The following is a 21,147-nucleotide window of genomic DNA, read 5'->3' as shown; positions in this document are numbered from 1 at the left end:
AATGGATATTGGACTGGACATATTCCTGTCGGGACTCCAGGACGGAGTGGAACAAGCGTTAAGAGTGATGGGTGGGGGTCAGAGTCCTGCATACGAGTACGCAGGATCCTCCATGGCCTGGAAATAGAAAGGACATGTTGGAGAGTTACACTTGTTGGCCAAGTTGCCGGAGTGGAGACCCAGGGCATGCTGCAACAAGCTGAATTATTTTAGAAATAAAATGTCTTTCTAATGGAATGAGTATAAAGAGTTAATAAAGCTGTGACCGATCCTCACCCATCCAGTTGTAAGAGGTACATTATTGTATTGTCAAGGAAAGGGGGGCGGTAGGGGGGCTGAGCGTCTGGGTTTGGTTGGGGGTCCCCACAGTCTGCCTAAGCTAGATGCATTTAAAAATTCTTATTAGATACACAGGCGGTGCAGCTTGCTTCGCAGCTGGGCTACTACGCCCAAAGTATTGCCTAGGCTAGATGCAGTTAAAAATTCTACGCTGACTAGCAGACACTGAAGATTTGGAGCAGACCTCTGAGTAAACAGCTCTTCAGACTCAATCATCTGTGTTACCCCAAGCCATAGTGTATGTAGTTTCTTACAGTTAAAAGGGGGGGGGGGAGCGACCCACCTGGAATTGACGATGCCAATGTCACGTAAGACACAGCAAGGGGACTCCAAAAAGAATTTCCATTTTTTCCCAAAATTGTGGCACAGACACCACTTAACCCTAGAACGCATACCTGGGGCCTCGCAGTCCCGCCCTGTTAATTGTTTTCTATTTTCTGCAAGATTACTTTAGTTAGAATTTTGAAACGCTAGGTATTCTTCATGTATATAGTTGTTTGTCATTTGAGTTTGAGTTATTCAATGTTATTTGCACACGGGCCTAAAAGGCCCCAGGTATATGAAAGTGTAGATTTTTATGGTCATGCGTTCTAGGGTTAAGTGGCATCAATTGCCCCACAGTTGCTTAAAACGGTTGGTGAGGTGATATTACCAAATCCTCAAGCTTTTAGCCTCCCAAGGATAACACAGGATTAGAAAAGTCCTTGCGAATCCATGATTTGTTCATCTTTATGAACGTGAGTCTGTCTACATTCTCAGTGGACAGCCGCGTGCGCTTATCTGTCAGCACACCATCAGCAGCGCTGAACACACGTTCAGAGAGAAAACTGGCTGCAGGGCATGACAAGATCTCCAAGGCGTGAGTGGCGAGCTCCGGACATTTTTCCAGATTGGAATACCAAAATGAGCAAGGGTCCAGTGACACAGTCATGGCTTCGATGTTCACTTGGAGATACTCCTGCACCATCCTCTCTAGGCATTGACTATGTGTCAGACTTCTTGTCTCCTGTGGCCTTGCAAAGGATGGTCTAAAAGAGTGGTGAAACGATTTCACAAAATTGCTGTTACCAGCAGATACTGTGTTACTGTTACGGTTTGAGTGATGAAGACTCGACAGTTCCGCGGTTGGCAAGTTAGAACTGTGAGATTCACTTCGTGCACCACTGGTGTTTTGTGGAAAAGCACATGTAAGATTCTGCAACAGCGTCTGCAGATACTCCTGCATGCGTCAATCCCTTTTTATGGCAGGAATTATTTCGGCAAATTTACTTTTGTACCGGGGATCTAAGAGTGTGGCAACCCAGTAGTCGAGATTACTTCGAATTCTGCAATCTGAGGGTCATGTTGCAGGTAGTGCAGCAAGAAGGCACTCATGTGTCTTGCGCATCCAGGAGGACCAAGTCCTTGTTGTGTTGGTAGCGAGGTAAGAATCATGCTTCATTCCTCTGTCCTCTTCCCCCAACCTCGCACAACAGAAATGTGATCAAGGTCTCCCTCATCTGATGAGTCTTCCATGCCCATCGCCAGTTCATCCTCCACTTCTTCCTCGGCTCCTGCACCTTCCTCAACAGTTTGGCTGCTACCATGCGCCCTGTTTAATCCCTCTCCCCCACACTCCCATGCCTGCCTCCTTGGTGCTGCCAACCGTCTGGACCTTGGAGATGTTATCCCTTCCGCATACGACTCCTCCTCTACTTCCTCCACCTCCTCTTGTCCGACCACCTGACTCTGAATTCTGTTTAATGTGTGCTCCAGCATGTAAATCACCGGAATAGTTATGCTGATAATGGCATCGTCGTCAGCACTAAACATCTTCGTCGCCATTTCAAAACTGTGCAGAAAGGTGTGTGGCGCCCCTGAGGGTGCAGTCACCACAGAGTTACTGCATCTCACCCAGAGGTGTGGTATCTCACCCTCAGGTAAGGAAGGCGTATGGCTCGGGACCCTAACACCTGCATCCAACACATACCCGCAGTGGGGTTAGGGCGAGATTGCTCCTAAGGGAGAGCACAGTCCCAGGTCCCTAGCTGGTGGGAGGATTCTATGTAGTGGGTGCTTAGGGGAGCAGCTTAGGGGAGCACATGACAGGGAGAGTATAAATAGGAAGCCATCTTAGAAAGAGCAAGCCAGTCAGAGGAGGAAAAGTGACAGGAGCAGAGGCTCGGCATGAGCTCTGCTCCGGAGGCGGGCCTAGCCTGGGAGGCCCAGGACTGAAGGAGAGAAGAGAGGAGTGGGAGCAGGAAGGCTCCAGGAACCGAAGGGACCCTAGGGCTACGGGCCGTGCAGAAGGCCACCTGTACTCCCGCTGCTACCAGGAGGTAGAGGGGTCAGGCCAGATAAGGGGAACCGGTCCCTCAACTAGAGGAGAAACAGCAAGGCTCAACTAGAAACTGGAGGCTGCAGCATTTCATGTACTGCAGGAAAAAGTCCACACCAGTCTCACTAAGAAGGTAGCCACATAGGACCCAGGGGACGGAACACAAGTCGCCCGCCAAGGCCCGAGGATACCGGATAGAAGTGTCACTGGGTGTGAGGTGCAGGGAGAAGGCCAGAGAAAGGACAAACAGAAGGGGGTCCTGCTAAGTACTCCGGAGCTATCTGGGGGTGGACTGAGCCCCTCACTGAGTACGCACAGCACGACGGGTGAGATAGCTCTGGTACCTGTAATCTGGACTGCAACAACTGTGAGTAAAGATCTTGGGACTGCATCACACGGACTCTGTGTTCATTACTGACTCCCTGCACTACAACCACCATCATCCACCCACACTGCCCTGAATCTACACTCTTCCTGTGGTGAGTAATAATACCATTGCAGCAAAACCACCAGCTTCAGAGGACTGTTCCGCAGCGGCGGCCCCTTTGGCCGCACTCCACAGGTGGCGTAGTCGGACATTATAAAATCCATATATACAAATTACCGTTGGATTGACCGCCCTGGGTCACGGAGCGGGTCACCGCCACAGTGACTACAACCCCCAGCGTCTACCGGCCCGGCTCCGGGTACCCCACGGCCCAGGGGGAGCGTCAACTTCATAGGTCCCTGATCTGAGACCACTCCTGCTGTGTGATTTGCCCCACCTCTGGATCTCGTTGGCCCAGGATATACGTCAGAAACTATTGCACCAGGGCTTGTCGGTGCTGCCACAGTCGCTGCAACATGTGCAGAGTTGAATTTTACCGTGTCGGCACATCGCATTTCAGCTGGTGAACTGGCAGGCCCAACGACTTCTGTAGAGATGTAAGTCGTTGAGCTGCGGGATGCGAACGGCGGAAGTGAGCACACAGCGACCGTGCCCTCTGCAGAAGGCCATCTAGTCCGGGATAGAGGGCTAAAAATTTATGGACAACCAGGTTCAACACGTGAGCCATACAAGGCACGTGTGTAACATTGCCCCGGTGAAGGGCCGCACCCAGGTTTGCAGCATTGTCGCACACGGCCTTCTCTGGTTGCAGGTCCAGTGGAGACAACCATTCATGAAACTGGGTCTCCAGAGCTGACCACAAGTCCTCAGCTGTGTGACTCACATTTCCCAGACATTTCAAAGTAAACACTGATGCCGTTGAGCCCTGCTGCCAGCATAGTAAGGAGGTGCGCAGTTAGAAAGCAGGTGGCATTACCAGACAGGCTTTGGGTGCAGGTGGAGGACCGAGAGGAGGTTGAGGAGGCAGAAGCAGTGGAGGAACTTCTAGATAAAGAGGATTGACGTACAACTCGCGGGGACGGCAAGACTTGGACAGCAGCCCCTTGTCCTGCTGTCACCATAGTTACCCAGTGCCCTGTCAGCGACATGTAACGCCCCTGTCCATGCCTACTCGTCCAAGTGTCTGTGGTGAAATGCACCCTGTCACACACAGAGTTTCTCAAAGAAGCGGTGATGTTGTGTGCGACATGCTGGTGGAGCGCAGGCACACCTTTCTTTGAGAAGTAGTGCCGACTGGGCATCTGGTACTGGGGCACTGCGACGGACATAAGGTCTCAAAAATCCACTGTGTCCTCCAGGCGGAAAGGCAGCATTTCTGTAGCCAACAGCTTGCAGATGGTGAAATTCAACCTCTTAGCTTTCTCATGGCTAGGAGGAAATGGTCTTTTACTTGTCCACATCTGAGGGACCGAGGGCTGGCTGTTGTGCTTTGACGGGGTTGAGTAGGGTGTCCCTGGCAAACTGCCGGTCTGTGAGGAAGATGCAGGCGGACATGTTAGGTTGCCTTGATCCAAAGGTGGTGCTCTCGATGTCAGAGAGCTCTCAACACCAGCAGGTGTTTCCACTTCCCAATGAACTGACGACCTGCCAATCACACTGGCTGTTGCAGGTAAAGAGGTGGCAGGTCTGCGTTCAAAAACATGTGTGACTGCTGTCCCCCCAGTCACAGATGATGAAGAGGCCGCGGATGCACAAGATGGGGCAGACGGTGGTTGGCCCAGCCTGCTAGGCCGCATTGTAGTACAGTGAGCTTCCCACTGCAACTTATGCTTCATATCCATGTGACGGTACATGCAAGAAGTACTCAAACTATGGATTTTTTGGCCTCTACTTAGCTTTTGGTGACAAATATTACAGATAACACGAGTTGGGTCATCCTTATCGATCTGAATAAATGCCCAGGCTATGCAAGGCTTAGAGCCCATGCGACCTGAAGAGCCACTACGACTTGTGGTCAGAGGCGGAGTTGTGGTTGAGGATGCAGTTGTTGACGTGCTTCCAGTACTCCGTCTCTGTCCAGGAAGGCGAAACCTAACCTCGTCGTCAATAGCATCTGTGACGCCCCGCTGCGCTTGGTATCACAGATCCTAGAAGAGTGTATTGATGGAATCCTCCACAAGAGGCCCCCATAAACATTCACACATCTCCACCTTCCACCTCAGACCAGCAGAGGGAGCCCGTTAGGGATATAAATAGGGAAGGTGGAGCTAGGCAGTTCAGTTCCTCTGAAGAGTTCCTGCAGTAGAGAAGCCTAAGAGAGGTCAGTCTGCAGTGGAGATCAGTCTAGTCTAGAGAACTCAGTTAATAGTTCAGCAGTGGAGCACGAGGCTCCTGCTAGCTAGATTCAGGGAGACCAGATAGAGCTTAAGGTGTGCCGGCGTCATAAGATCGGTGAAGCGCGGCAAGCTGCCGTTAGTGTGTATAGCCTATTGAGGGCCCGAGTAGGCCGAAGGCGAGTGGCGAGTTAGTACATAAGGGGCAGAGGAGCTTAACCAGCTCACCCCGAAGCATTTACCGGACACCGAATCCGAGCTTACCGGGATCTCTATGACCCAGTAAGGCATAACCAAAATCCCTGGAGAACTACATGTCCCAGGATCGCTAAGGTGCTGATACGTAACAGAGCCAGGAGACGCTTAGGCCCCGCATACTGGGAGCGTGAACTTCAAGAGAAGGCCCTACCACAAGGTCAGCCAGCGCAGGACAGAGACAAAGTTAGGCCTAGCTCCAGGCAGGTCAGAAACTTACTGCGCAGAGGCAAGAAACAGGAGGCCCTACACCCGCTCATTGGGGAGGATCCTGATATGCACCCTTCACCCTACAGTGCTCCAGGATGTGCCTGAATTTCCTCCAGTAAAAGGTACTGAAGTGACTACCGTGTCCGTTTCCGTTCTTGCTCTGACCCAGCTGGGTCTCGCCTGTCCTGCATTCCCCCTGCATACGCTGCCCTGAGACCTAGCTCCACCTGTGGGGAGCTATACCATCGAGCTGCCTTATCACGGGCCTCAGTGGACTGCTGCAGCGCTGGTGCTTCTCACCAGATACCACAGGTGGTGTCACAAACTCTTATAAAATTAACAATTATCCACCCTTTTAAAGAGTGACCCCAGGGTACGGGCCAGGGAGCCGACCACCGCGACATCCCAAAGGCCAGGCAAAGGCCCGGGTGACCTCATCGACTGGCTGACTGTGGGTTGACAGTAAGTGGGATCTCCAACCTTGTCATCATCACCCTGTGTGTTATCACACCCGTCGTCCTCAAAGCCAACCTCTTCCTGCCCTGACCGAAAAGTCAAGTTGTCGCTCCAATCAGGTATTTGAGTCTCATCATCGTCTTCATCATTGTCTCCACCAACAGGAGTTACAGTTTGGGAACGAGGGTCTACATTATGCTCAGAACCTTCTTCATCTGGTCCTGGATCCGACTTATAAAGATTCTGGGCATCAGTGCAGATCATTTCCTCGTCTGGATTAACAGAAGCTCTGGAGCAGACCTCCATTTCCCAGGCTATAGTATGAGTAAACAGCTGTGCAGACTCAACCATCTGTGTTACCCCATACTCAGACGAGCAGCTGGAGACTTGGGAGCTGTGAGGAAGCAAGTGCGATTGGGGTGACACCTCTGAGGACTGGAGTATTTGTGATGTTGAAGTTGAGGTGGAGGAGAGCCCACTTGAAGGAGCACTTGATATCCGCTGAAGCACCTGCTGTTTTTGTGCCTCATCTGGAATTTGTAGCGATGGGCGTGTCCATAACAAAGGGATCGTATCACATTGTCCACGAAAAGAAGGTCGACATGTTAGTTTGGCTGGAAGATGGTCTTTCTTCTGCAGATGTTACTCCCCCCCCACCGCGGGAGGCTCGACCCACCAGCGGACAGGCACCAGTATTAGGAGAGGGGGGCTGGCCGTCAGGGTCCACCGCGGCTCTGGCACAAACCCGGCGACACGGAGGTGGCACGGGCAGGAACGGACTGGCCGTGTCGGCTTCTCACTTTTTGGATTTTAGAAGGGCATGACATGCCTATATCTGTGTCTCCCCCTCCTTTTACTCCTCCACCTCTTTTATTTTCGCATGACTATATGTACTTGTCACTTTTCCATGTGTTAGTTATGTCTTCTGAGCAGTTTGTCAGCTTTTGGACACCTTTGAAGGTGTTTTCTATGTGTTTCTATGTGTTTTTGTTTGCCTGCCATTGGTTTTAACGGTGTTCGAAGGTGTTCGACGAACAGTTCGACGAACAGTGCGGCGAACACACGGGTGTTCGACGAACCGAACCGAACTCGAACACTACGGGGGTGGCTCAACACTAATCCCTGCCTTGTCCCATTGGTGATTATGAAAGGTGATGAAAATGTTCCATTTATCTTCAGCCTAGGTGACGTATTGCGATACAGGGCTGTGATTTTGCCTATAAAAGGGTCCCCTAGACCCCTACCCCAAGCTTTTTAACCCCTTTCCAACCCTTGCAAGATTAGTACGCACATTTGCGTACCCCCAGTTCAGTGAGGGCTGCTGCGCTGAGCCCGCACTGAACCGAGCACATGTCAGCTGATTCTTACAGCTGACATGTGCCCGCAACAGCCGCGGGTGGAATCGCGATCCACCCGCGGCTGTTAACATGTTAAATGCCGCTGTCAATCTCCGACAGCGACATTTAACGCGCTCTTCCGGGTTGCGCGTCATAAGCCCCGCCCACCGGCGACCCCGTCACGTGATCGCGGGCCACTGATGGGCGTGCATGACAACCCAGGGTCTGCAGCTGACGCCTGTGGTTGTCATGATCTCGTCGCTATGAGCGCCACCTAGTGGTCGGCGCTCATAGCACAGGACCATTTCTGCTATATGCAGGGGATCTGCTGGTCCCCTGTATGTAGGAGAGCCGATCAGACAACTGCTGCTTCTAGTCTCCTATGGAGACTATTGAAGCTTGCAGTAAGTGAAAAAAAAATGTTTTTAAAAATATAAAAAAAATATAAAAGTTTAAATCACCCCCCTTTCACCCCATTAAAAAAAAAACAAAAAAACAAACATATACACATATTTGGTATCACCGCGTTCAGAATCGCCCCATCTATCAATATAAAAAAAGAATTAATCCGATCGGTAAATGGTGTAACGAGAAAAAAATTCTAAACGCCAGAATTACGTTTTTTGGTCGCTGCAAAATTGCAATAAAATACAATAACGGGCGATCAAAACATCGGATCTACACCAAAATGTTATCAATAAAAACGTCAGCCCGGCGCGCAAAAAATAAGCCCTCAACCATCCCCAGATCCCGAAAAATGGAGACGCTACAGGTCTCGGAAAATGGCGCTATTTTTTTTTTTTTTTTTTTACCAAATTTTGGAATTTTTTTTCACCACTTAAATATAAAAGAACCTATACATGTTTGGTGTCTATGAGCTCGTAATCACATGGAGAATAAGAATGGCCAGTCAGTTTTAGCATACAGTGAACGTTGTAAAAAAAATAAATAAAAAACCACTGTGGTATTGCACTTTTTTTACAATTTTACCGCACTTGGAATTTTTTTACCGTTTTCCCGTACACGATATGGTAAAACTAGTAGTGGCGTTAAAAAGTACACACGGCCATATTGTCCAAAAAATAAAGACGCTATGGCTCTGGGAACAAGGGGAGCAAAAAGCGAAAAAGTAAAAACCACAAAACCCAAGGTTGCGAAGGGGTTAAGAGAATAATATATGGCGTGCCAGGAAACTCTGGAGTGATTTCTCAGCATTCAACGAGAGTATCTAATTACAAATTTTTAACTGCATCTAGCCCAGGAAATACTTTGTGCCTACTAGCAGTTTCTGCTAGTCAGCGGATTATCCCAGCTGTTAAGCAAGCTACCCCACCTGTAGTTTGGACACTTAATTTTTTCAAAGGAAATGGTTCGGGCCCCCAGGACACTCAGTGAAGAACATCGGGGAGGCACCCCAAGGCACAGGGGCTGGGACTGGCAGTAGGACGCCTTGCGGTGGACCGCCAATCTCGATCCTTATAAAAGCTTTTTAACTGCAGCAGCATTAGTGGACGCTACTGGAGCTGGAATTACCGCGGCTGCTGGCATGAGACTTGCCCTTCAATAGATCCTTGTAAAAGGATTTAAAGTGTACTCATTCAAATTAGAGAGACAATTTAAATTAAAAAGATTAGACCTGCCTCCACCACAGGGGGGCTCGCTCGACCCACCAGCGGACAGGCACCAGTATTGGGAGAGGGGGGCTGGCCATCAGGGTCCACCGTGGCTCTGGCACAAACCCGGCAACACGGAGGTCGCACGGGCAGGAACAGACTGGCCGTGTCGGCTTCGCACTTTTTTGGTTTTAGAAGGGCATGACATACCTATATCTGTGTCTCCCCCTCCTTTTACTCCTCCACCTCATTTCTTTTTGCATGACTATATGTACGTACTTGTCACTTTTCCATGTGTTAGTTGTGTCTTCTGAGCAGTTTGTCAGCTTTTGTACACCTTTGAAGTGTTTTCTATTTGTTTTCTATGTGTTTCTATGTGTTTTTGTTTGCCTGCCATTGGTTTTAACGGTGTTCGACGGTGTTCGACGAACAGTTCGATGAACAGTTCGGCGAACATACGGGTGTTCGACGAACCGAACTGAACTCGAACACTACGGGGGTGGCTCAACACTACTAATAAGAAATCTCACCTGCAGCCACTTTTTTCCATCCTGTTGATCGTCCAGTTTGCGTTGCTTTGCTATGGGAACCCAGGCTGTGTATACTTGCTTCTCCACCTTTTGATATAAAAAACTGAACAAGCAAAGATCGGGTCTACATAATTTATTTAAAATAAAAGATACAATCAAAAAGGAATAAAGTTACAAAAATGCATTTATGTAATTATTAGCTAAATACATGTACAGTAAGGTACACATGCACTACACTAATTATATATCTCAATGACATCTTTCTATCTATTCTTTCTATATATCTATTCTATCTATTCTATTCTGATGGTTCATGCGGTGATTTTACTATACTCGGCAGATAAAATGTCAGGTTTCCTATGAGATGGGACACATAGTCCGTGTGCAGTGCAATTTGTTTCTAGCACCTATTGACTTGCATTGGTGAGTCTCGGACGTTTTACGTGGCCTTACTCAAAATACTGCAAATTTTTCCTCACTCCAATACAGGTGAGGAAAAACTCGCAGTTTAGCACTGCCTCATTGAATAACATTGTAGCGAGTGCAATGTAATTTTTTCTCACATTGCACTCGCCAATTTTATATGCAGATGTGAGCAAGCCTTAATAATGGCAATACAAATTTTATATAGGTTTTTTTTTTGTATTTTAATACTTTTCCACAAACTGAGACTCATAACTCTTAATCTTTCCATGAAAAATAATTGTCTGAGGACTTATTTTTTCTGAGCCAAGTTATAGTTTTCACTGCTGTCAATTTTGGGTACATGAGACTTTTAAATCATTATTTATTTAATATTTTGTGAGGATGAAGAAAAGACAGCTATTCTTGCAGGTTTTTTTTTTAATTGGGAAAAATAATGTTGTTTTATAATGTATGCTGACTTAATTAGGCTAGGGTCACATGACCATTCTCTCCACATTTGAAAAAATGACCCAGTTACGATAATCAGACTCTGATGAGACTCTGATCACAGTTTGATCAGAGTGTGATCAGATTGTGATCAATTTTCTTGCAGGTAAAGGAGAAAAAAATTTGCCATCTCCTCTGTCAGTCTCCTCTGTCAGTCTGTGAAAATCAGATCACACTCGAATATCCACTGTTTGTTTGCGGTTTGATTTTTTTCTGCTGTTCTGGCACCTGTGGGGCTCTGCAAATGTTGCCCGCAAATTATTCTACCAAAATCTTTGCTCCAAAAGCCAAATAGCGCTCCTTCCTTCTCAGCCCTGACCTGTGGCCTAACAATAGTTTCTGATGACATATGGGGCATCATCGCATTTGGGAGAAATTGAGCAATGAATTGTTGGGTCCAGTTAACTCTTGTATAACTGACAAATTCTCAGCAAATAAAAACATTACATTTTTTACCAATAAAATGTTATATTTCCACTTCCCAATGTTATAAAATTCTTTGAGGCACCTGTGGGTTCAAAAAACTCACAACACCCCTAGATAAATTCCTTAGCCAGTGAAGTTTCCAATATGGGGTCACCTGGGGGAATTTCTGCTGTTCTGGCATCTCAGGGCTCTGCTAATGGCACCCACAATCTGTTGAAACTGAATCTGCGATCTAAAAGCCAAGTAGCGCTCTTTCCTTTCTGATCCCTGCTGTGAGCTCAAACAGTACTGTACAATCACATAGAGATTACTGCCACTTTCAGTAAAAATTGCATAAGAAATTATGGGGTCCATTTTCTCTTAGTACTCCTCATATAAAATATAAATTTAGTGCTAAAACTATATTTTAGTGGAAAAAAAATATTTTTTATGTTTTCACATCTAAATGTAATAAAGTTTCGTGAATCACCTGTAGGTTAAAAATGTTTAGTACATGCCTAGATGAATTTCTTGAGAGGTCTAGTTGCCAAAATGAGGTCACTTGTGGGGGTTTCTGCTGTTTTGGCACCTCAGGGGCTCGGCTTATGAAGCCTACAATCTATTCATATGGAATTTGCATTCAAAAAGACAAGTAGCGCTCCTTCGTATCTGATCCTTGCCATGAGCTCAAACAGTACTGTACAACCACATATGAGATACTGTCACATTCAGTTAAAATTGCATAATAAATTATGGGGTCCATTTTCTCCTATTACCCCTCATGCAAGTTATAAAGTTAGTACCAAAACAGTATTTTAGTGGAAAAAATGTAATTTTTTGTTTTCGCATCTAAATGTTATACAGTTTTGTGAATCACCTGTGGGTTAAAAATGCTAAATGCTCAGTATACCCCTAGATGAATTCCTTGAGGAGTCTAGTTTCCCAAATGGGGTCACTTGTGGGGGGGGTTCTACTGTCAGGGGCTCTGAAAATGTGACAATTCACAATTTATTCCAGACAAATTTTCACTTCAAAATCAAATAGCGCTCTTCCTTTTCCCAGCCCTGCCATGTGCCCAAACAGCAGTTTTTAACCAAAAATAGGGTAGTATCGCATTTGGGAGAAATTGGGAGAAATTGTGTAAAAAAGTATGGGGTCTGTTTTCTCCTATTATACATTGTGTAAATTACAAATTTGGGCCTAAAACATTTTAGCGGAAAAAAACAAAATTTTTACATTCACATCTATATTTTAAAAAGTTCTGTGATGTACCTATGAGTTTAATATGCTTAACATAGCCATAAATGAATTCCTTGATTGGTCTAGTTTCTAAAATTGAGTCACTTGTGGGGCTTTTGGCTGTTTTCGTACAGTACCTCTGGGCTCTGCAAATGAGACATGGTGTCTGCAAACAATTCCAGCCTGTAACGCTGGTGGGTGTTGACTCTCTGTGCCACGGGCCAAGTGTACCCTGAAGGGACGTAGCTAAGTGTCTACTGGGTATTCACTAGAGCCTCTGATGGTGAGGATAGGCTGGGCCGCAGGTAGACAACAGGTACCACTCAAGGACAGTCGGCGGGACTGTAGCAGCAGACTTGGGAATGGGGTGAAGATAGCCTAGACAGAAGCGCAGTCAGATGATATGAGGTTGGGACATGCAGCACAGGTTTAGAATTCGTAGCCGAGATCAGGAGCAGAGAGATCAGGATAAACAAGAAGGCAAGCCAGGTCGATGACATGTGAGACAAGACAAGAAAATGGCAATACGGGGAACTAGAGACTGAGATACTAAGATCCTAAAATCAGGCAAGGAATGAAGGGTGGTGTTGCCTGATATATCACCTAATGGCAGGTGATAGGCCGGGGAAGCAGATCTCTGCAGGACTGAATGGATACAAATCCCTACAAATTTACATGCCAAATATCAAATGTCGCTTCAAATGTGGGGTATTGCCATGCTCAGAAGAAATTGGGTAACAAAAGAAGGGGTACAGTATTTCATGTTTTCTCATGCAAAAGTGAAAACTTTGGGGCTAAAGCAACATTTTCATGAAATAAATGAAAATTTTCAATATGACGACCTAATGTTATCAAATTCTGTGTAGTACCTGTAGGGTTCTAACAGATTTCTATATCTCTAGATAAAATCCTTGAGGGGTGTAGTTTCCAAAAATGGGGTCACTTGAGGAGGGTTTCTACTGTTTGGGCACCTCAGAGGCCCTGCAAAAGCGTTGTGGCGCCCGTAATCTATTTTAGCCCAATTTGTGTTCCAAAATTCAAATGGTGCTCCTTCCTTTACGAGCCCAGTCGTTTGTCCACATAAAGGTTTCTGACCACATGTTTAATATCAGCTCATTCAAAAGAAAAAGAGTAAAAAAAAATTCTTTGTCCATTTTCTTGTGCTATTCCTTTTAAAAGTGAAAAAAATGGGCTATAGCAACATTTTTGAGGAAAACTTTCAGTTTTCATAGCCTTAAACCAGTTGGTCATGCTGTAAAAATTAATTATTAAATAACATTTCCCATATGTCTACTTTACGTCTGCCCGATTTTTAAAACATAATTTTATTTTGTTAGAAGAGTTAAAAGTTGAGCAGCAAATTTCTCATGGTTTCAAGACATTTAGAAAACCTGTTTCTTTAGAGACCTATTCATATTTAGATGGACTTTGAAGGGCCTACATATTGGAAACTCCCCAGATGTGATGCCATATTAATAACCGCACACCTAAAATGCTTCAAAACTGTTGTCAAGAACTTTTTATCCCTCCAGGTGCTACACAGAAATTAACGCAAAGTGCAATGAAAAAAAATTAATTTACATTTTTTTATGAAAGTTCAGATATTTTCACAAATAAACGCAACACTTATCAACATAAATTTATCACTAACATAAAGTACAATATGTAACGAAAATATATTCTCAGAAGCCTTCCAGAGCTATTACCACATAAAGTGACACTGATCATTTTTCAAAAATTTGACCTGGTCATTAAGGGTTTAAATGTGTTAATTGTGATACTACTTTGTAAAAATTGTCCCTAGAAGCTAGTGAATGTGTATAAATTAGATTCAAATGAAGTTATTGTTTGAGGCCCGTTGCTATTAGTGATGAGCGAGCAAATTGGAATGCTCGAGTGCTCAGAACAAGTAACGAGCCCAATGTAAGTCTATGGGAAACTCGAGCATTTTTCCAGCGGCTCGCCCTCTGCAGAGGGCCAAAAAATTGCCCAAATCGATGGGAACAGTGCTCAAATGACATGAGAACAGCATGGCATGGGAAAGACCCCTGGAAGCATTTTTGACTCCCAGGTCACTGCTGTCAACAACGTTGTCAAAGGTATTACACCACTTTTTCGGACTCACAATAAAACATACAAAAATGAAACCAAAATGGATTTTCCTGAGAACTATGTTAAGGAACATCCTTTCCAGGATAATGACTTGTATATAGGGCAAAATAAATAACCAAAAGCAAAAATGCTCCTCCACACCTTGGGCTATGTTCACACGTAGCGGTTTTGATGTGTTTTTGCACTTTTGCATTGCTTTCAACCAATACAAATGCATTCACCAGGAAATGTAATTTTAACATTTTACAACCTTATCTGGCCATGTGGTGTGTGACACATCATCACACACATTCTGTTTCATTTATGATGGAGGGACTCTGAAAGTCACAAAGATTATTTTTATAGGGCCATCAGGCAGCCATTACTATTCTTAAACGGCCAGCAGTCGGCTATGCTCTGTTGTTCCCGTTATTAACGAGTGGGTCTCGTATACTGTTATTGCTTATGCAGTGACTGCAACAGCTGGCAAAAATTTGGAGGGACTCCAATGCCCCTTGCAAGAGACGTAGAGGTCGGAGGGCCTCCTTAAAACAATATTCCCATTATTAGGAAGTGGGTCTCCCATACTGTTTGCCTATGCAGTGAAGCAACGGCTGCCAAAAATTTGGAGGCACTCCAATGCCCCTTGCAAGAGACATAGAGGTTGGAGGGCCTCCTGCAAAAAATACTTCCATTATTAAGAAGTCTGTCTCCCATACTGTTTGCCTATACAGTGAAGCAACGGCTGCAGAAAAAAAATCAGGAAGCATATACCCATGTCTGGGTGTGAAGACAGAAGTGCATGGGAATAGAGTTAGACCTCCCAAAAAAAAAACACTGTATTTGAGTTTATGTTACGCTGCTATCATTCGGTGGTCTTGAGAAGTCTAGCCCAATCCAGCCCTTGTTCATTTTTATAAGAGTCAGCCTGTCAGCATTTTCAGTTGACAGGCAGATGCGCCTGTCGGTTATACTTCCATCTGTGGCACTAAAAACCCGCTCTGACAAAACGCTAGCGGCAGGGCAGGCCAGGACCTCCAAAGCGTAGAGAGCCAGTTCATGCCACGTGTCCAGCTTGTATACCCAATAATTAAAAGGCACAGAGGAATCACGGAGGACGTTGGTACAGTGGGCAAGGTAGTCCCTCAACATCTTCCGCAACTTTTCCCTCCTTGACAGAGTACACCGCGCATCAGGGCTTGTGCGATGTGAGGGTCTGAGAAAACTGTCCCAGAAATTTGACAGTGTTCCTCGGCCTCTGCTCGATTGCATTTGTATCTCTCTCGCCTGTACTCTTTGGTTGTCCAACAAACTGTGACCTCTGCTGCCTGCGTTTTCAGATGGGAATTTTTTTAATAATTCCGCAACAAGGGCCTTCTCATACTGCCCCATTTTATTAGGCCTGTCTTGCAAGAGAATAAGAGACAGAAAGTTCTCCTTGTAACGTGGGTCTAGAAGTGTCACCAACTAATAATGCCTGTCACCCAAAATTTGGACAACGCGAGAGTCACGGGAAAGGCAGCGTAACATAAACTCAGCCATGTGTGCCAGACTGCAAAAAGGCAAGACTTCCGTGTCCTCACCAAGAGAACGACTGACCATAGTCTCCTCCTCATCCTCCTCCTCTTCCTCCTCCTCCCTGTCCTCAGGCCATCCACGCTGAACAGACAGTATGACAGTTGTGCAGGTAGTACCGTCTATAGCGCAGGAAACTAGCTCCTGTTCTTCCTCTTCCTCCTCCTCCTCTTCCTCATTGTCACCCAATCCACATTGGGATGAGATGAGGCTGGGCTGTGTGGAATCACCCTCTATGGCTCCTTGCTCCATCTCATCATGCTCCCCTGCAATGCATCCTCTTTAATTGTGAGCAGAGAGCGTATCAGAAGACAGAGAAGCGAGATGGTGATGCTAATTATGGCATCATCGCCACTCACCATCTTGGTCGAGTTCTCAAAGTTTTGGAGGATGGTACATATGTCTGACATCCATGTCCACTCCTGAGGTTTTATGTGTGGAGTCTGACCTGAATACCAACGGTCTTGTTGATGCTGGTAGTCAACAACTGCCCTCTTCTGCTCACAAATCCTTCCCAACATCTGCAATGTAGAGTTCCAACGTGTGGGGACATCGCAGATCAGTCAGTGAGCTGGAAACTGCAAATGCTGCTGAAGTACGGCAAGGGCGGCGGAAGCTGTAGCTGACTTTTTAAAATGGGCACACAGGCGGCGTACTTTGACAAGCAGATCCGACAGATCCGGGTAGGTTTTGAGAAACCGCTGAACCACGAGGTTAAGCACATGGGCCAGGCATGGCACGTGTGTAAGCTTGCCTTGCCTCAGAGCCGCCACCATGTTCCGGCCATTGTCACACATGACCATGCCTGGCTTTAGGGTCAGCGCTGTCAGCCACAGATCTGCCTGCTCTTTCAGAGGTGTCCACAACTCTTCAGCGTTGTGTTGTTTGTCACCTAAGAATAACAGCTTCAGCACAGGTTGTTGCCGCTTGGCCAAGGCATTGCTGCAGTGCTTCCAGCTTGCGACTGATGTGGTTATTTCAGAGATGGAGGCTGAAGAGGAGGAGGTGCAGGAGCTGTAGAATGTGGGGGAAACCCTGATTGACCCAGGGCCCGCAATCCTCGGCATCGCGAGTGTTCCGTCCCAAAGTGCGACTGGGTCCCGGCTTCCACTATATTAACCCAGTGTGCCGTCAGCGAGATGTACCATCCCTGCCCACAAGCACTTGTCCACGTGTCCGTGGTTAGGTGGACTTTCCCAGTAACTGCATTGTTGAAGGCACGTCTAATGTTGTGGGACACGTGCTTTTGTAATGTGGGGACGGCACACTGGGAGAAATAGTGGTGGTGATGCGCCCAGGGGATGGGGATGACTCGGCGCCCGGGCCTTGTTGCCTGGTCTTGGGGATGTCACGGTGGCCGGCTCCCAGGCCCGTACCATGGGCCTCTCTTTAAAAGGGTGGAAAATTATATAGAACTTCGTGACGCCACCTGTGGAGTCTGGTGAGGATCACCAGCGCTGCGGCAGCCCACTGAGGCCGGTGTTAAGGCAGCTTGCGTGGTATAGCTCCCCACAGGTGGAGCTAGGCCTCTGGGCAGCGGGGATGTAAGGATGCAGGACAGATGGGACCCAACCGGGTCAGAGCAAGAACAGGGACAGACACGATAGTCACTTCAGTACCTTTTACTGATGGTATTCAAGGCACAATCCGGAGCACTGTAGGGTGAAGGGTGCATATCAGGTTTCTCCACAGTGAGCGGGTGTAGGGCTTCCTGTTTCTTGCCTTTGTGTAGTAAGTTTCTGACCTGCCTGGAGCTAGGCCTAACTTTGTCTCTGTCCTGCACCAGCTGACTTTGTGGTAGGGCCTTCTCTTGGAGTACACACTCCCAGCTTGTGGGGCCTCCGTGACTCCAAGCTCTGTTACGTATCAGCTCTTGGGTGATCCTGGGACTTGAAGTCTTCCAGGGGTTTCCGGTTGTCTCTACAGGGGGATATACGGCCCTGTAGACACGGACCCGGTGTCCGGTATATGTTTTCTGGGGTGAGCTTGTACAGCTCCTCTGTCCCCAATGCTACTCACTCCTCTAGCCTTTGGGCTGCTCGAGGCCCTCACTAGGCTATACACACTAGCGGCAGCATGCCGCGCTTCACTGCTCTTATGGCGTCGGCACGCCTTGAGCTCACTGATCTGAGCTCTCTCTGGACCCAGCTCCACTCTGTATTCAGACCTGTACTTGCTGAACTCTCCAGAGGAACTACTAACTGCCTAGCTCCACCTTCCCTTTTTATATCCCTAACGGGCTCCCTCTGGTGGTCTGAGGTGGAAGGTGGAGGTGTGTGTATTCTGTGAGGGCCTCTTTTGGAGGAATCCATTCATGCACCCCTCTAGGATCTGTGGGACTCATGCGCCGCTGGGGCGCCACATTCCCCCCTAGCAAAGCTCAGCACTCCCGGGTTGAAGTAGATTTTATGAAACAATAAACATTAACAATGTTCCCTTTATGGGAGGCACATTCTTAAACGCTGCATATAACATAAATAATAAATATATACATATATACCATAAGCAACCTCAGAATTTAAGTCTCTTTTGGTGAGGTTCCCAGAAAGGATGTCCATCTCACAGGGCAGACTACTTGGTAGCTTGAGGGACCTGTCCCAAACCCTCAACGTAGGCCCTGGGGTGGCTGCAGGGCATGAAGATCCTGAGTTGGACCTCCGTTAGAGCCACTCTGACAGGTTTTTCTTCTGAGGTCACCTAAAGGGGGTACTCCTGGGAGTGCAATAATTTACAAGAAATAGGTTTTTTTTTTTTGGGCTGCAGATAGTCCTCAGCCACAGAGTTCTTTATGTAACAAGGGTAGTGTCCATATCACTTAGATTGTCCATTAGTAGGCAAAACACAAGTTAATACATATCCATAAAAATACACAATATAATACACAATACTATGCAATATTATACAATACCCCAGGGGCAACTATCTACACTTGTCAGAAGTTTAACTATTTTACTCAGTGTATCTGACAGGGGGTTGACCTCTCGTAGTACGTGTAGATCTGCATAGTGCGGGGGTCTGGGTGGTATCAATGTCTGCATTTTCAGTTACCCTACCAGTTCTACGTGTGACTAAGTTGTAAAACTGCCTTAACCTCTCTCTGGGACTGGCAAGTTCACCATTGATTGGGCCTTCTTGCTCTTCTCCTGCCGGGGATCCTTTGTCCGGGATTCTTCTTGAGCTGGCTCTTCTGCAGCACTTACAGGTTCAACTTGCTGTGGAAGGTCCTCTAGCTGTTGAAAGAAGTGGATCACAGGTATTATTACTGCTCCTCCTAGTTGAGGCCAATCTGCTGGGAAATCTCCTAAGTCAGTATGGAGTACTGCTTCTTTAGGCTCCTCCGGTACAGTGAGAGGCACTTCTTCTTGGGGCTTTAGCAGGTCTGGACACAACTTCAGATGGTCTCTAGATACCGTTGCAGTCGTTCTTCCTCCGTCTCTACTAATCAAACAGGTTTTCTTATTATCAAATCTTGAATTCAACACAGTGTAGGGTTCTTTCTCCCACTGGTCATCAAGTTTGTGGTTTCTTCTCTTTCTTTTTAGCACTACTTCACCAGGTGTGAAGGGTTCTGCTGGGGCACCTCTGTTGTATTGAGCTTCCTGCTTGTCCCTCACCCGAGTGAGACTGTCTTCGACACAGGCTTGTACCCTCCTGTACTGCTCCTGTCAGGAAGTAGGTCTGGCCACTGGTTTCTCTCCTCAAGTGGTAAGGTCTCCAGCAGGTCGATGATGATGTTGTTCATCTTTTCACAGAGACCATTGGTTTGTGGGTGGTATGGTGTAGTTCTTATCTTCTTACACCCGTAGAGATGGCAGAACTCTTTGAACAACTCAGCCTCAAAGCCCGGGCCTTGGTCTGTCAGCACCTGCTCAGGGTATCCATGGGGTCTGCAGAAACACACCTGGAACGTTTTTGCTGCTGTCTCTGCCATCAGGTCTTTGACGGGGGCGACCACCAGGAACCTAGAGTAGTGATCCACCATGGTCAAGGCATAGGAGTACCCTGTCCTGCTGGGTGACAGCTTGACATTGTCAAGGGCCATGATCTCCAGGGGTCGAGTCGTCTTGATGGGTTGCAGGGGTGCCTTCTGGCTGCTGTAGTCTTTTCTTCTGAGGCTACAGGGTCCACAGTTTCGGCACCACCGCTCAATAGAGCTGCGCATTCCTACCCAGTAGAATCGACACTTCGCAGAGTCTCTAGCTTCTTCCAGCCAAAGTGCCCCACCTGATCATGGTAGGCCTCCAACACCATTTGGATGTCTGTCTTAGGGACCACTATCTGCCATACCATCTCATGGGTTTTTGGATTGACGTACCTCCGGCACAGCTTCTCTCGGTAGATAAACAGCCGCCTCCTCTCATTCCACAGCTGCTTTGCTTGGAGAGACACTTCCTTCTCCAGGGAGGAACCTTTCTGGGTTATCAGCTCCTTGATACGGCTGACAACCGGGCCACTGTCCTGGGTTCTTTCCAGCTGTGGTGAGGCAAAGGATTTAACGTCTTCCCACGCTGCCTCCTGGAGGCTCGTTGCTCGTGGATCATCCCATTCCGGTGAAAGGCAGGTAGCTCAATCTCCTCCAGGTCATTCACTTCTTCTTCTGTGTCTGACGGGTGAGGCATCCTGGACAGGGCATCGGCGTTGGCGTTCTTGCGGCCCGCCCGGTATTTAATGGTGAATTGGTAGTTTGACAGCCAAGCCATCCATCGTTGCTCCAAGGCTCCCAGCTTGGCTGTTTCAAGATGGGTCAAGGGGTTATTGTCTGTGTAGGCAGTGAACTTTCTGGAGGCTAGGTAGTGTTTGAACCTTTCAGTGATGGCCCTGACCAAGGCCAGGAACTTTAACTTAAAGCTGCTATAGTTCTCTTGGTTCCTCTCAGTCGGGCAGAGTTTCCTGCTTGCGTATGAGATCACTTTCTCTTGGCCATTCTGCTTCTGACTTAGGAGAGCTCCCAGTCCTTCGTTGCTGGCATCAGTATACAGCAGGAACGGTTGGCTGTAGTCAGGGTAGGCTAGGATCTCGTCACCTGTCAGGATCTCCTTCAACTCATCTCCTGAAATGACTCTGCTTGCTCCTTACCCCAGTGGAATGGGGGATTTCTGCCTTTGGGGGACTGTCCTACCAGGAGGTCTTGCAGAGGGGCTGCTTTCTTAGTGTAGTCTTTTACAAACCTCCGGTAGTATCCTACTAGTCCCAGGAACGTACGCACC

The sequence above is a fragment of the Phyllobates terribilis genome, unplaced genomic scaffold (genome assembly GCF_046119375.1).
Source record: "Phyllobates terribilis strain yellow unplaced genomic scaffold, ASM4611937v1 Scaffold_1__5_contigs__length_1240528914, whole genome shotgun sequence".
Lineage (NCBI taxonomy): Eukaryota > Metazoa > Chordata > Amphibia > Anura > Dendrobatidae > Phyllobates > Phyllobates terribilis.
This window is presented reverse-complemented; position numbering follows the sequence as displayed.